The sequence below is a fragment of the Haemaphysalis longicornis genome, unplaced genomic scaffold (assembly GCF_048455015.1).
Source record: "Haemaphysalis longicornis isolate Haplotype H1 unplaced genomic scaffold, Haemaphysalis longicornis Haplotype H1 scaffold_1, whole genome shotgun sequence".
In the NCBI taxonomy this organism is placed as follows: Eukaryota; Metazoa; Arthropoda; class Arachnida; order Ixodida; family Ixodidae; genus Haemaphysalis; species Haemaphysalis longicornis.
Window position 1 is genome coordinate 219,430,716 of NW_027526203.1, and position 15,221 is coordinate 219,445,936.

Here is a 15,221-nt window from a genome sequence, read left to right on the forward strand (position 1 = left end):
AAAGCATGATCGGTCGGTGAAATCCCTGGTCACGCGGGAAATTACGCCAAGCGTACGGAGACAGGAGTTGGTCAGATAGTTCACATGCGCGTTAAAAAGCAGTTTCGCATCCATCATTACGCCCAAATCGCGCACTACGGTAGCGCGTTTTACAGGTTCACCGAGCAGCAAGTACGCAAAAGTGAGCGGGGAAGACTTGCGAGTGTATGATATTACGATGGTTTTCGAGAGGTTAAGTTTTAAATAGTTGCAGTCACACCATGCAGAAACTGCGTTGATGACATTTTGCAGCAGTACACGATCGTAAGGTGAAGAAATAGTGCGATAGAGCTTCATATCATCGGCATACTGGGAGAGCGAACAGTGCTTAATAGCGGGGTGTATGTCATTCACAAAAATGTTAAAAAGGAGAGGGCCCAGTGTCGAGCCTTGAGGTACCCCTGAGGTCATCGGGAAGGGCCGGGAAGTAGCGCCTTCGTAACTAACACAATTGGACCTGCCTTTTAAGTAGCTGCCGAACCACTGGCAGAACTCAAGGGAAAGACCGTATGCGGACAATTTGCGAAGTAGTAGATCGTGATTAACAATGTCGAAGGCCTTCCCAAGCAGCACAAGCCTGTACGGCTTAAAATCAGCCGAAGAACTTCAGCCAGGTAATTTCTGCCCGGCCTTTCTCCAGTCAAAGTGTAAAGCGCGCACTCAAAGGTGGGCCTCTGCCGTGTGTTTAAAGTTAACTGCTGTACACCCAATGGCCACTCTCCTTTTACCAATTCACTGCAGAGGGGTCCACAACGGTCTCCGGCCGTACAGCTTTGCCGGAGATCAGCCATTACCTTTTGCCGGAGGCTGGCTGATGAACCATTGCCCGAGGCCGGCTGTTAAACTTTTGCAGGAGGTCAGCTGTTGACCTTATGCCGATGGTCGGCCGTTGAAATGTGTCTAATCAATGGCCCATAAGCTTTTGCCGAAGTACGGCCAGTCAGCCTTCCCTGGTGAGCGGCTGGTGCCTGGCTGTTCAACTTTAGGTATATACTAGCTGTTCAACCATAGTAGACATTCTGCCATTTACATCCCGGCTGTCCAACCCCAGCAGCTTTCAGTTCGAATTGCGCACATGGGTTCCTAAAAACGGGACATGCTGTAAATTCGTAATGCATGCATAAGCATTTGTGCCCTTTTAAAGAGCACTGTTTGCCCTTTCAGGGACAAATGTAGTGATTTACAAAGTCTGTGGTGATTAGGTTTTTTGACTTAATTTATTTTGCTTAGTTCATGCTGTCCAGTGTCTTCCGGTTCGTTATTTTGCTCAGTTCATACTGTCCAGTGTCTTCCGCTTCGTGCGGCCGCCATCCCAGTCACCGGCGGAGTATAGCCGTTTCTTAATAACAGCTGCCACAGCGACCTTGTTTGCGTCGGGGTACCTGGGCTGTATTGACACTGAAACAAAATTGAAAACAGACAAATAAGTAACATACTGCACTGTAAAAATGTCCACAGGCTTAGCAATGGCCTTCCTAAAAAAAAAAATTCAATTGATTGATTGATTATGAGGTTTAACACGCCGAAACTACGCAGGTTATGAGGTGCGCCGTAGCAGAGGGCTCCGGATTAATTTCGACCACCTGGAGATCTTTCACATGTGCCGAAATCTCAACACACGGACGTCTTTGTTTTTCGCCTCCGTCAGAAAAACGGCCGCCGCAGCTAGGATCGAACCTGTGACCTTCAGCACAGCAGCACAACGCCTTAGCCACTAAGCCACCGCGACGGGTGAAAAAAAAAGTATTACAAGCTTGCGTAATGCAATGCCTCTAGTTTTCACAACGTACAACTATTCCGGAGAGCCAATATTTATTACGCATTACCAAACAGTATCCGTATTCATTCCTGTAAACAAGAACATTAAAAATAAGCTCTAATGGTCGAACAAATACCCTGAAATAAAGTAGCCCCTGAAAATATTATAATGAATTCCTTGTGCATAAAATAAAATCAGGGCAGCTTACCAAGCACAAGAGACAATGTTGTCTAGCTCGTAGAAGGCCTCTTTCACCCCCTTGGACCCTGCCCAGCTGCAGGACAATGCCACTGGCTGCCCAATCACCATGCCCAACACCGTGCGGGCCCCGCCTTGAAGTCGTAGCCACCCATGTGGCAGAAGTACTGGGCCTAACAGGAGAAAGGAAATTTGAAATACACTTGTAAGTTGAATGCATCGAGGCTGAACATATGACGCAAAAGCATACCTTTAACGTGAGCACATGAGAAAGCAAACAATTTGTTGTCGTAGATAACACAATCAGTTCTGCTGCCTTTTAGTTATGGCACGGCACAGAGCTCTGGCCTTTTCTTTTTAACAGCAGAGCTGTCAAGCTTGTGCTCCTCGGAGGGATGTTACCAGGGCGCTACAGCACACAGTCCGGCAGCCGAGTTTGCGAGGGGGAGGAGGGAGGAGTGGAGACGAGGACCGGTGCACGTACAAGGGTCCTCGTGCAAAAGGTTTAGCCTTGCCGAGCGCACATGGTATGACGTTAGCAATGACATCAGCATTCCGCGCATAACTTTCGCGAGGCTGTTTGTGACAGCAAGGCCACGCCTTTTCTCGCCTCCAGATCGTTTTCGCGGGTCTGCACCTTGTTTCCCGCAGCGGACTACTTCGATGGCGAGTCCGCCGGGATGATAAACCCCGGGACATTAGTTTCCCTCTTGGAACGCGCTTTGTCGGGCCGCGCTCATGTTTAAGTTGCTCGTCGCAGTTCCGGGTAAATACTACGGCGTTGTCGAGGTAGACTAGGAAGGTGTACCATTTTCTGAGGCTTCCCCTCAGCTCCACTGGTCACTGCTGTTTGCAATAGCAAAGCCACGCCTCAATTTTGTTCATAATGTTTTTGAAGTCCACATTCTATGAAAAAAATTCTACATGCGCAAAAAGAATGATCAAAGCGGCGCAGATATGAGAAAGTTATTCTATTTTTTAGTCTAAAAATACAAGCACATGCAGTACTGCAACGTCACACTTGAGGCCTCCGGATATGACGACACAGAGCGGTGGCCCTACAGTTGGCTCAGCTTGAAAGTGTGTATATACCATTATTTTGACCAAACGAGCCTAAATGTTGCCTTACTGCTTGTTTTCTTTAAAGTAAGCATAAAAGCTTAACCGTGGGCTCAAAGAATACAAAAATCTATAGAGACAGTAACAGAGCCACACTATGGCTCCGCTTCGAGCACGTGTGCCTTTCCATGGCGTGTTACGATGCACCACTGTTGATATCGCCTGGCGTCAGCGTGCGTCGCCGAAATACACGCGAACTCGTTCATTCGCACGCCGTATGCTGATGTCTATTCACGGCAGATATTGGCATCGATGGTAGAGGAGGCGTGGTCAGGGAGCATAGCAAAAGTGGACGGCAGCTTCCAGGTTATCAGTCCGTCTCTATGTCTGGGGACATGTTTTAGCACTGGGAAATGCTGTTTCGTTCACTGAAAAACAGCAACATTTTTTTCTCTAGCGGTGATTGGCTGCCTTGAGACAAATTGAACCAAACTGTTTTTGTTGGCAAGCTATTATCCCTTGGAGACAGATATAATTCTGTGTGGCACATTCTGTACTTCGCTACCTTTGCTTGCGTCGGAGAGATTGCGATCGGGTGATGCTTGTTATGAGGTAAATATGGAAGCTCTAGCTACATTGCTTCTAGTATTAGCAAGATGGGGGTTGTCTGCAAGATTGGTGCGTGAGACACAAGCATTCTCACTGCCAGAATTTCACAAACATGACAAGAAACAGACACTGCTCAATTTTTGCAAGCCTCACAGCTTGTGTATATGGTCGAGAGGTACGAAGCTGGAGCACTGGTTTGCAAGTCAGTGGTTCTAATCCCGCGTTTTGTTTTTTTGCTGCGAGCGTTCTATAAGGTTTTTTTTACCAGAATATGCAGCTGTTTCTTTAACCTTTCTTTGAACCCACAAGTGACGTTCACATGAAACCTCAATAGCAAGGCAGCGCTGAACATGGCTTCACACTAAATTAAAGAGAGGTAAAGATGGTACAGAGTTCAGACAAAGAAACATAGCAACACCCATCGACGCAGCAGCAGGCACGTCACTTAGCTAGTCTCGTGTGGCTGCTTGTCCTCTCCTACTTTCCGGCACAGTACCACCGAACGACAGCGTCACGAAGCGCGGAAAGGAGCTTTCCAGGTCAGGCCACCCTGGGCTTAAAACTTCCAGGACGTATTTTTTGCCGCCCTCATTTGTCCCGCCATATGACATCGGGGTCAGTGAGAAAGTGAGCAGCAGATTTCCGGTTTTCGAGAAGAGGGCAGTGCTCTATTTGCTTGTATTTTTAAATTTAAAATTAAACAATTTTTTTATTTCTACAAGGATCTTGGCAATTTTTTTGCATCTATCTCTGCACGACACCAAGAACAGATGTAGTGGCCAAAAAGTACCTGAAAGAAATGTGCTCGAGAAATTCACGAGGGACAAACCCACACACAAAAAAAGGAAGCAGACAAAATGAGATTTGACGGACTAGCGATTGAATTTTAATCATGAGTGATAGAAAGATTCCACTTTCCTGCAAAATGTCTTATATAGGCAATTGGGGCGTTACTTTAATTAAAGGTTTAAAGAGCACCCTGCGCAATGAGTTGAGGGAATGATTATCTTGCATCGCACGTACCTTCCATCATAGCGAACATATTTTCATGATTCTTGTGGGAGGTGATTGCTGGGACAATAGACTACCCCAAAATACATTCCGAGTAGTCGAGGGAAAGTGCTACGGGTCCCTTTGATAGGCAAGGGTGCGAGAAAAAGCCCACTAATGCCTACGCAAGTTGCTGTGTAGGGACATTGCTTATGAGATACCTCTTTCATGTGGAAAGGTCTGCATTGGGCACACTGGAAGGTGTGTGAACGTGCGATTGCGTGAACATGAACATAACCTCTCAGTTGAGAACTGCACAAGTGGGCATAACCCCATCCATAGCTCTGCAAGCGCATGCATGACGCTCTTAAAAAGCAAGTGAAAATTGTCCAGGTGCAGTGATACATGAGAAAGGGAGATACAGGAAGCTTACCACATAGGAAAGAACGGATGCGATTGTGTCAGTGACATTTCAACGGGTCTCCATATGAAAGAGCGTATTTATTAGGCTGTGAATTTTCCTTATCACAATTTTTTTTTGCATGCAAGTGGAGCCACGTAACTTTGGCCTGCAATTATGTGTTCTTACGCTGCCTAAAAGTTAGTTGCTAGTCACTGCCTGTTATCACCAGCTACTTTCTGTGATTGTCAATATTTCGCGCCAAGTTCAAGTATCGTTAAGATGCACCAACTCGCCAAACACATCTTTCTAAGCTTGGAAGAAAGGATGAAATAACCTAAAACACAAAGCAATCACACTGTGCTTCAAGACTATGCTAAAGAACCCACCAGTAACTATTAACAGCAGGTATTGTCTAAAGCCTAATAAACTGCATGTCAATTTCCTTGATTTTAAGATGCAGAAATCCCACAAACCTTGTGAGATTAGCAGCAGTGATGCACAGATTTCACCCACTCTCATCCACAGCGTTTGTGGCAGGATCAGTAGTAAGAGCTCATGCCAGGCACTGCAAGAAAAAACAAGACCACACATAATATACGGTACTTTGAAAATGAAAAACGGACAAGCAACCAAAACGAATAGAAAACCGGGCAAGCATTTTGATTGCTTGAGCAGGGTCACAAACTGTTAAATTGTAAAAACAATTTTTTCTTAAGATCTTTGCAGCAGCCAAAAAATTTTGGAATTTGTTAGCACCAGGAAACTAGACTGTAAACAGGTCCTCTGACACAGGGGTTCCCTCTCACAAGTGTTGCAACGTAATGAGAGCATGCTTGCCAATCTTCCCACGAAAACCTGCCTTGAGTTGTTCGCAACACCCAGAAAGTTTCCATAGATGCCACCCATCCCTGTCACAAATGAAGGCATCTAGAACTGACAACCTTAGGTTGTCCTGTGCTTCATGTTCAGACGATATACGAAAATGCTATAAATCAGGGGTTGGCAACCCGCCGCCCATGGGGCAGTATTATGTGGCCCCCGGCACATTGGTAGACCCCTTCTCCTCTGTCACTTTCTACCTGAAGGCCGACACGGCAGTTTTGACCTCAACTGGCATGAAAGCTCGTGACATTCGTGTTGGAAATAAACATGATAAGGATTGCTATTCTAGTTTTGTACACTGCTTTCAATTTCCTCCCCAAAATTTATTTGCCTGCAAAGCCCCCCTTCCCCTTCCAACCAATGTGCCCTCCGTCCCCCTCCGTGTCCATTGCATTAAACCCGGCTCTCCGCCTGAAAAGCTTGCTGACCCCTGCTATTCAGCAAAAGTTGCAAATTTTTAACCTGTCACTGCTTGTTCAATTCGAAGTGAATGAAAATAAGTAAGATCTCTCCTTTGTATGCATCACGCAAGCATACAAACCCATTAAACCCTTCGTAATTTCAATGAAGGGCCCATGAAGACTTGCTAGGGTTGAGGCTAGGCCAAGTTGATTCTAAGTTGAAAAAGACGAGACTGCAAAATGGGCGAGATACATCAGACAAAGAAATGAGGAAAAACACAAGTGCTGTTGTTTCTACTTATTTCTTTGTCGTTTGTGCTGCCTGTTTTGGACATTTTTTTAAAGACTGGGCTGTAGCTCATGTCTCTCGGCAATTGTGTTCAATAGAAAACACTGGCGCCATCACTGAAGGATCCGCGTTTTCTCAGAAGGATCAGGCAGAGTAGGCCACCTTGGATTTGCATGGGAGCCCTGACATAGGCAGTTTGGGGAGAGGCACACATGGCATCACACTGATGTCGAAAGGAAATCCATCCTTAACTTTTTCGAGCATGCACATATTAAAATTGACTTAAAATATGTTCTTCCGAACACTTAAAGGTTAACCTTCCTGAGGGGTATCTCTATTTAAAAAGAAAGCTTTTTATGTAGTCATCTGTGCTTTGAAATTTTGTGCCAGCACTCCTTTAAGGGTCAGATTGAAGTTTTCACTATTCTCCACACTATAATGTGGCAAGGGCCCTGTGACACACTGGAAGGCAGCAGCAAAAAAAATGGGCAGTCAGCAAACTAGATTCCACACCATTGTGATGAAACCAAATCTTTGGAATCGCTGTTGAACCTCAAAAAAAAAAAAAAAAAAGCACACGCAATAAGAAACAAACAGGCCCAATTTTTTGCACTACGGCTATGAATGGTCAGTTGCCTAGATTGTAAAACTCTGCTGCCCCAATATTGTTGAGGCCACGGAAATGGCAGGGGACAAACTCAGTACGCTCGCACAAGCTTGGCAGCCACAGAAATTGCAGCGTGCAGTCGTAGTTGACAAAGAAAGATGCCAAAAAAAGGTGCGTATGTGTGTGTAGGGGGGGTGAGGAGGGGGATCAGTAGTTGCTCACTAAACCCACCAGCGGTTGTCCTACAACTAAAAGTAGAAAAACTATTTTCTGCCAAAAAAAAAAAAATGTGTGAATGCATTTGACTTCTCACTGTTTAGCCGTACAGCACTTTCCAAGCTCACTGACGACTTATTTATAAGAGGTTCACAGCACTGTAGAAAGCCACGGCTTCTTTCTTAATAACTACGACTTATCTAAAAGTACAGCCAGGCTGCATTGTGAACTTCTCTACCAGAAATACTGTTTTGCGAAGAACAAACTATTTGCCGCAGTGTTTCACTCAGCCTCATCTTTACTGCTTTCAAAACAGCGGTTTATTTGTACTGCAGAAACGGCTTCCTTGAATGTTTCTTTTTTTATATTAGCTTTCTAAGGAAGCTTTGCAACCTTCATTTAAAGGTTAGCAGTGTACTGTGTTCGCAATAGGAAAAAAAAAAAAAAGGCAATATTTATGTCTTTGCTGCGGTGCTCACAGGATAGCGGCGGCCCATGCACTAGCCCAAAGCTGGGAAACATGCACGCACCACCGTGTGCAAGCAAAATGCCTACAAGCTCCTAGAGCAAAATCTTCTGAGAAATGTCATCACATCTAAAAATACTTTTTTCATTTCGTGCAAGAAAATGCACTACAATTTCCTACTATCTTAACTGGACCTTTACAAACCGATACCTACCTCGACATCTTAGAAGCTCTTGATTGAGGAATGCATTGTGATAATTGCTTAACGTTATCAAACTCAGCACTGATTCATTACTTCAGGCACCCCTGTCTCCAGGGACCTGCCAGGAGAAATGCACATATGGCTTTTTCCACATTGGCATAGTGAATGGCAAAAAAGCCGCTGCCTCTTGAGCTACTGCCGCAGCACTGACAGGAACATTGTCAGCTTGTTCTTTTCCACGGTTATTAACACAGTAAGCTTCTAGCCAACAACAGAGGTTAGAAACTTGCACAGGATACTAAAAAAACTGAGCAAGCCTTGTCTATACAGTACAAGAACTTCTGAACTTGTGCTTGGTTGCTGCAGTGAAGTTTCTGAGGAAGCATAAATAAATGCTGCTTAGGAGACAATAAAGACGAATTTCTGTTGAATTTACATTGGCAATATTTAGTTCTTTGTATGATTATAATTTATGTTTCATCCAGCTGCCCCCAAGTAAGGAAGTTTTTAAGTGCAGACTCGATTTAAGAGCACACATCGTGAACTTGTGCGAGAAGCTGCATCTTTCACGGTTTTCGATAATGCTATGAACTTTCTAAAAATAAAGCACCGATGAGCTTAGATAGTGCCATTACCATCAAACAGTGCTTACTCAATTGCATTCCAGACGATTTGTCTCAGCACCAAGGTTTTGGCAAGTACAATTTTATTCAACGAGTCAGCACCCTACAGTTTAACAGTGCACTAGAGAGTGCACTCATGGTGAGCGAGAACTAACTGATTGATTGATTGTGGGGTTTTAACGCGCCGACGCAACGCAGGCGATGAGGCGCGCCGTAGTGGAGGGCTCCGGATTAATTTCGACCACCTGGGGATCTTTATCGTGCGCCGAAATCTCGTACACACGGGCGTTTTTGCTTTTCGCCTCCATCAGAAAAGCGGCCGCCGCGGCCGGGAATCGAACCCGCGACCTCGTGCTCAGCAGCGCAACGCCTTAGCCACTGAGCCACCGCGGCGGGTGAGAACTAACTGCACGGCGGGTTTGCCCATGCTGTGCACAGGCTGCAAATGCCCCGTGTTGCATGTTGTCTTATCAGATTCATGGCCTCTGAGTGGTATATTTTGTCATGGCAGTCCTCTTGAATATAACAGCTGTACCCACATTTTTCAGACTTTTTTTTTTCCTCCAGCATGCAGGTCGGCATGCCTTGGGTGAAAATGTGCAAAGGCTGCTTGTTTGAGCGTCACTGCACAGTTGTTGAGTACATAAAAAAATAACAAACACAAGATCGTTATGCATTAAAAACCATAACTAAGATTTTGGGGGTGCCTGAGTGCTTCCGCAAATAGATTATCACGCCAAATTGAACATATTTGAATGTAGCACCTTTGCAACAATACGCGCTGTCGTATGCTGTTTTTAGAGCCCAGTTATTGATTCCAATCCCATTATCTATCGCTAATATCTGTTCGCTACAGGTTAGCAGTGTTCATTTTATAGACGAGAAACAAACAAAATTCAACCCTTTTCTAATGCTACAGCTCAGCTCTGCGGGGACGGTGAGACGCACAGCTAATTCGTAGGGTATAGGAGTCGGGTGCAGCAATTGGCTGGAAAAAGTGTGGCACAGAGAAATATAGCTCCACAAACCGCGATTTCGGTGAGAACCACGCAAAGCATGGTCCATTTGCAGCCTGTGTACAGCATACGCAATCCTCGCATGCAACTAGCTTTCACTCGCCTTTAACCCACTTTCTACTGCACTGTAAACTGTGGGTTGCAAACTGTTGAATATGAACTTACCAATTTTCAAATCAGATTAGGTGTCCGAATCGGCCACACGATACGCAGTCCAATGCGGCTGGTGGCATGTGGCTGGGGCCGTGGCTGCTCCCGCTGTCCCCCGAGAAATGCCTGCACAGCTCCACACCAATCCCGGGCAAATGGCGCCACCCTGAGAAGGTTGTAAAATTGTGGTCTATAGTCAGGGCACCTACCAAACTGATGCGTCAAAATTTCCCTAGTTTTTGCTTCAGCAAATTGCCATGAGCAACATGAGTTCATTCATCTCTAGGCAGTCTCAAAACGTCACATGATGCTGTCATGATCAAGTATGCTGAACAATCAAAACAATAGAGGAGGTGAACAAATATCATACATTTCTTAAATTGAATTTAAATAGTTAAATACAAATACGAATGTTACTGTATTTAGTCGATTATAACACGTTTTATTTTTGCAACCTGAAGTCAACCCTCGCGTTACAATCTGCCTAAAATTGCAATGATGCACCCATTTGTCATCAATGGCTACAGTTCTGACCATTTCGCAATCTGTCAGCAAGATGTGTCAGAGTTGTTCGGGTCCACTACAAGCTAAGATCAACTTTTTTCGTTTCCTTGCTTTTTTTCTGTGGTGGTTGACAGCGTGCGCAACTTTTTTCCTTTGTTTTCGCGCTGTACTTTAGTATTGAGGCATAGGTAACTTTCATTGCCCTGAAGTGTTTCAACACCGCTTCAGCTCCCCTTGTTACGGCAACGTGTTGCACTCAGTATGACCCATGCTATTTTAATGGCTCAAGAAATCGGGAATTCGGCAGCTCCCCGAAGAGTCAACATCGACCGTCTGTGGATGGCAGCTACTGCGGGAGCGCCTTTTTACATGCGAACCCTGCCCAAAAAGTTTCCGAGGGCCTTGCTACAGCTGCCACGTCGAATTACAAAAGGGTGTTGCTGATTTCATCACCAAACAGTGTAACCGCCTTTTGGCGGTCAGTGTTGAGCTGATACAGCTCAAAACAAGTGATATCGCTCGACAGATGGGCTTCCTGCGAAGTTATAAGTGTCAAAGGTGGGCGCCTAGCCCAAGTGTTTGAAAAATAAATGTGCTTTTCCATAATTCCACTGGCCTCACGTGAGTACTTTGGCGGCTCTTCTTTTTTTTTTGGCACAACAGAAAGTTACCCTTTGAGTTACTTTAGTGGTTTTAATTTTTCTTTTTTATGCGATGAAGTCACCCCTCACGCTACAATCGTGGTCACATTACAATTCAGTAAACACGGCACGGGGTTGTCTTTGGCATTATTATTGGAAGGGCAAAATTCAAAATTAGCATACACTATGTTCTCTGTGCTTTTTTTAGACCGATCTTGATCAGAAGAGCAAGACTATAAGCAACAACGAAATGAAATCTTATTTGTGCCCGATCACCAATGAGAGAAGCTTTTGAGGTATTAAAAAATGATGGACAGTTTCAGGTACCCCTGCTTGGTACACAAGGGGTTGCGGCCAAATCATTAGGGAGCACTGCCTTGCTGCCCCAACATCTACCTATAGTAGACCATGCAGGAGCACAAGCCAGCATGGGCTACTTTAGGTAAACCTACCCATCCGTACCTGCCGCAGTGGCTAAGTGGCTAAGGCATTGCGCTGCTGAGCACGAGGTTGCGGGTTCGATTCCCGGCTGCTGCGGCCGCTTTTCTGATGGAGGCGAAAAGCAAAAACGCACGCGTGTACGAGATTTCGGCGCACGTTAAAGATCCCCAGGTGGCCAAAATTAATCCGGAGCCCTCCACTGCGGCGCGCCTTATTGCCGGCGTTGCGTCAACGCGTTAAACCCCCCAATCAATCAATCATCATCATCATCTACCTATCCGTACCATTGATGCATTTTATTTGCCAGGGCTATCGACGTTTGCCCCCTCATCCCACCAAAAGGCTCTGATAAAAATCACGTGATTACGTTACGCCGTCGGATTGACTGATTGCAGGGTTTAACACGCTGAAGCTGCACATGGGCTATGAGGCGTGCAGTAGTGGAGGGCTCCGGATTAATTTTGAGCACCTGGCAAACTAACTTATGCTGAATCTCGAGACAAGGGTGTTTTCGCTTTTCGCCTCCATCAGAAAAGCAGCCACCGTGGCCAAGATCAAACCAGCATATATGGGCTCAGCACCACACCTTAGCCACTGAGCCTAGCTGCGGGTGCATTATGCTGTCAGTGTCTCAAGCTTGTGAATACAGTAAATGCTGCTTAGGTACTAACATTACCCTATAGTGCAAAGAACAAAACTTTTGACTGCACCTAATTTACATTGTTTTGTTACAATTTGTTTTTTTCACATCCTTCGCACACTATCTAGCCAAATATATGTTCAATATGATGACCAGGCGGTTGATGCCTCGCCAGAATTACCGCCCCATCAACATGTGCAGTCACTTTACTGGCCCGAAAGAATCTAAATTGTCAATTCTTACGATTCGAGAAAGCGAACTCATGATCTTGAGTAGCATGTGGCTATGCCTCATTTAAAAACAGAACCCAGCATGTAAACGTTTGTCTGCACACATTTAGAGGCACTAAAGCCATTTTATATAGATGAAAAAAAAATATATTTTTAATTAATGAGCAAGAATAAACAAAATATGGCAAAGAAAGCCCAACGGTTCGTTTTGCTCCGACAAAAATCTATTTGGTTGAAATGATTGATTGATTGTAGGGTTTAACACGCCGACGCAACGCAGGCAATGAGGCGCGCCGTAGTGGAGGGCTCCGGATTAATTTTGACCACCTGGGGATCTTTAACGTGCGCCGAAATCTTGCACACACGGGCATTTTTGCTTTTCGCCTCCATCAGAAAAGCGGCCGCCGCAGCCGAAAATCGAACCCGCGACCTCGTGCTCAGCAGCGCAACGCCTTGCCACTGAGCCACCTCGGCTGGTTATTTGGTTGAAATGAATTTGAACTCACACAACTGAGCCTGTGCGCATAATGTAAGCACTGTGCTTACAGCATTTTGAGCAGTCACAGTATGCCGTCGACATAAAGAAATGAAGCATAAAGATGCCTCACTCCAGGTGCCACCAACAGTGCAGCTCAGTAGCATAGACATGATCTTATTTCAGAGAAAGGGGTGGCTGAGCTTGAATGCAAAAAAAGGGAAAGAAATTCAATTGACAGATCAATTTACAACTCAAGTTCACAAATAACTTTGGGACCTTGCACGCACACCCAGCATAACCTCCCCACTGTTTTTTTTATTTTATTTTGCTTAACCCATCGCAAAACAGCCGGCTGATTAACTGACCACTGACAAGGAAGCCATGTAAATTCAGTGCATAGGTAGCACGAAAGGATGTCAGGAGTCTGTATTCACAGAAAAGAACAGTGCCTTCCTGTATCTGCAAGAGATTCAGCTTGACTAGCTCACATTCACTGGAAGCATGCAGGCTATGCTGCCAGAAGTGTCTGCTGAGAGCACCATCACTCCACTGGCACGGCATCCAACATCCAATGCATAATGCTCAGTGACACGGTAATACAGAAGGGTCCATAGGTATAGAGGGGATATTGTGGCCGATATGCATGTGTATATGATATGCTGCTGTCAGTTACCGCTGGTGCAGCTACACAGACCCGAGTTTGGCCCCAGCATTCCAATTACTTCTTGCGGCACTGGGACTGCACCTGCAAGATCTAGTGCTTACTCACATTACTAGCATTATGACATAACAGCTGCCCAGCCTCAAGCAGATGTTGAAGGACTCTTCACCCAGAAAACTTGGTTTGCACAGGCACTACATCGTGTGCAAAAGAAATATAAAACAGGAATTCACTTTCTGCACGTATAAAAAGCTACATTCAACATAATTCAACTGTCCTAAACATGCAGAGCATCCTACCGCTGAAAGGGCTACCTACTACTATTATTCCTGTGGTAATGCAAGAATAAACAACTCCCACAAGTTAGGTGGGCATAATTCCTGCTGCAAAGGCCCCACATCACTCAAACGCATACTTATAGGTCCAGTTTCTATTTCTGGGTTCCTATATCGGCAACATAAATGCAGTTCGTACCTGTTATTGCTTTTCATCTTGCCAGACAGCCCCCGTCCTGAAGCTCCAGCCACTTTTAAATGAAAAGGTTGCAAAGAAAAGTTACATAAGCACAAACGTCGTTACCTGCCAAAGTTAAAAGCTCACAGTACACTACTCATTCCGAGAAGTAAGAACACTCACTCAATGATTGTTTTATTATCAAGACAGTTATGTCAAAAGACCTAACCACAGAATTGATGAAAGGTGCTTAAAACCAATGCTATGTAAGCGTAGATAGCGTTTACAGCAATGTGAAATATACTCCGCCTATGTGCTCCTGAACTACAAACCGTTTGAAGAAAACAAATAGTTTTCAGCCAGTAACAAGACGATAAAAAAATATCAAAACACTTTTATTGCCAAGTTAAGATTCTCAAACTATTTAAGGTTTTCATTTTTCTCAAGGGAAGTTTTACGTCCGATAAGTTAAACAGTCGCACATTGTATTTTGCTTTGTTCAAAGTGGCACAGCTATCGAAATAAAACAAAAGCACGGTGAAACCGCACGGCCGCATATAGAAATAGACCTAATGCGATAAAAACCGCATACGAAACAAAACACGTCGATTCCTCACGATGTTATCAAGAGCACCGGCAATTATTTCAAGCTTCCTAAGGCCCTCCGCTGCGCCCACCACCTGTCCGTCAGCAACGCTAGACATATCGAGCAGCGCCAGCAAATTGCATTTAGCTTGCACGAACCACAGCGTGAGACTGACGCGGAAACGAGAAATCAAGCCAATAACACGTTTCTGGCACCGAACCTTAGTCGCGCTACAAAAGGTCCAGCAAAAAAGAACTTACCGAACTTCTTTGTCCGGGCACAGGAAAACGCCGCCGTTCTTCGATCGTTTGCCGCTGTATTTCAGCTTATCCTTAACCGCACGTGTTTCCAACGTGGCAAGCAGGCTTTATCCACAAAGGGCGAACACATTTTACGACGGTATATCGCACAAAACGGACAACGGGCAAAAAACGGACAAAAAACAAAACAAAACAAAAAACAAAACGGACAACGCGCAACCACGGCCGACCTCGCCGTCACCACTTGATGGAAAAATTACATCGGAAACGACCGCAGCGCCGAAACGGCCAAATACATGAGCAGAGTTACGACTTTAAATTTTAATTCAAAGTGATCATACAACATTTCCAAATTTTTCAATCTTCAAAGAATCATTTATTAAAAATTGTCATTGCTTTTGGTGTTCACCAGTATTTC

The 15,221-nt window shown here is 45.0% G+C and overlaps 1 long non-coding RNA gene across 1 annotated transcript; it reads right to left on the reverse strand.

Annotated features, from left to right (window-relative positions):
- Positions 1 to 1,253: 1,253 nt before the first annotated feature.
- On the reverse strand, positions 1,254 to 14,979 carry LOC144142113 (uncharacterized). Its single transcript, XR_013316845.1, has 6 exons — positions 14,804 to 14,979; positions 13,979 to 14,030; positions 9,925 to 10,075; positions 5,531 to 5,622; positions 2,007 to 2,169; positions 1,254 to 1,437 (listed from the first exon to the last, which is right to left on the reverse strand). It is a non-coding gene; the product is annotated as an uncharacterized LOC144142113 (long non-coding RNA).
- Positions 14,980 to 15,221: the final 242 nt, after the last annotated feature.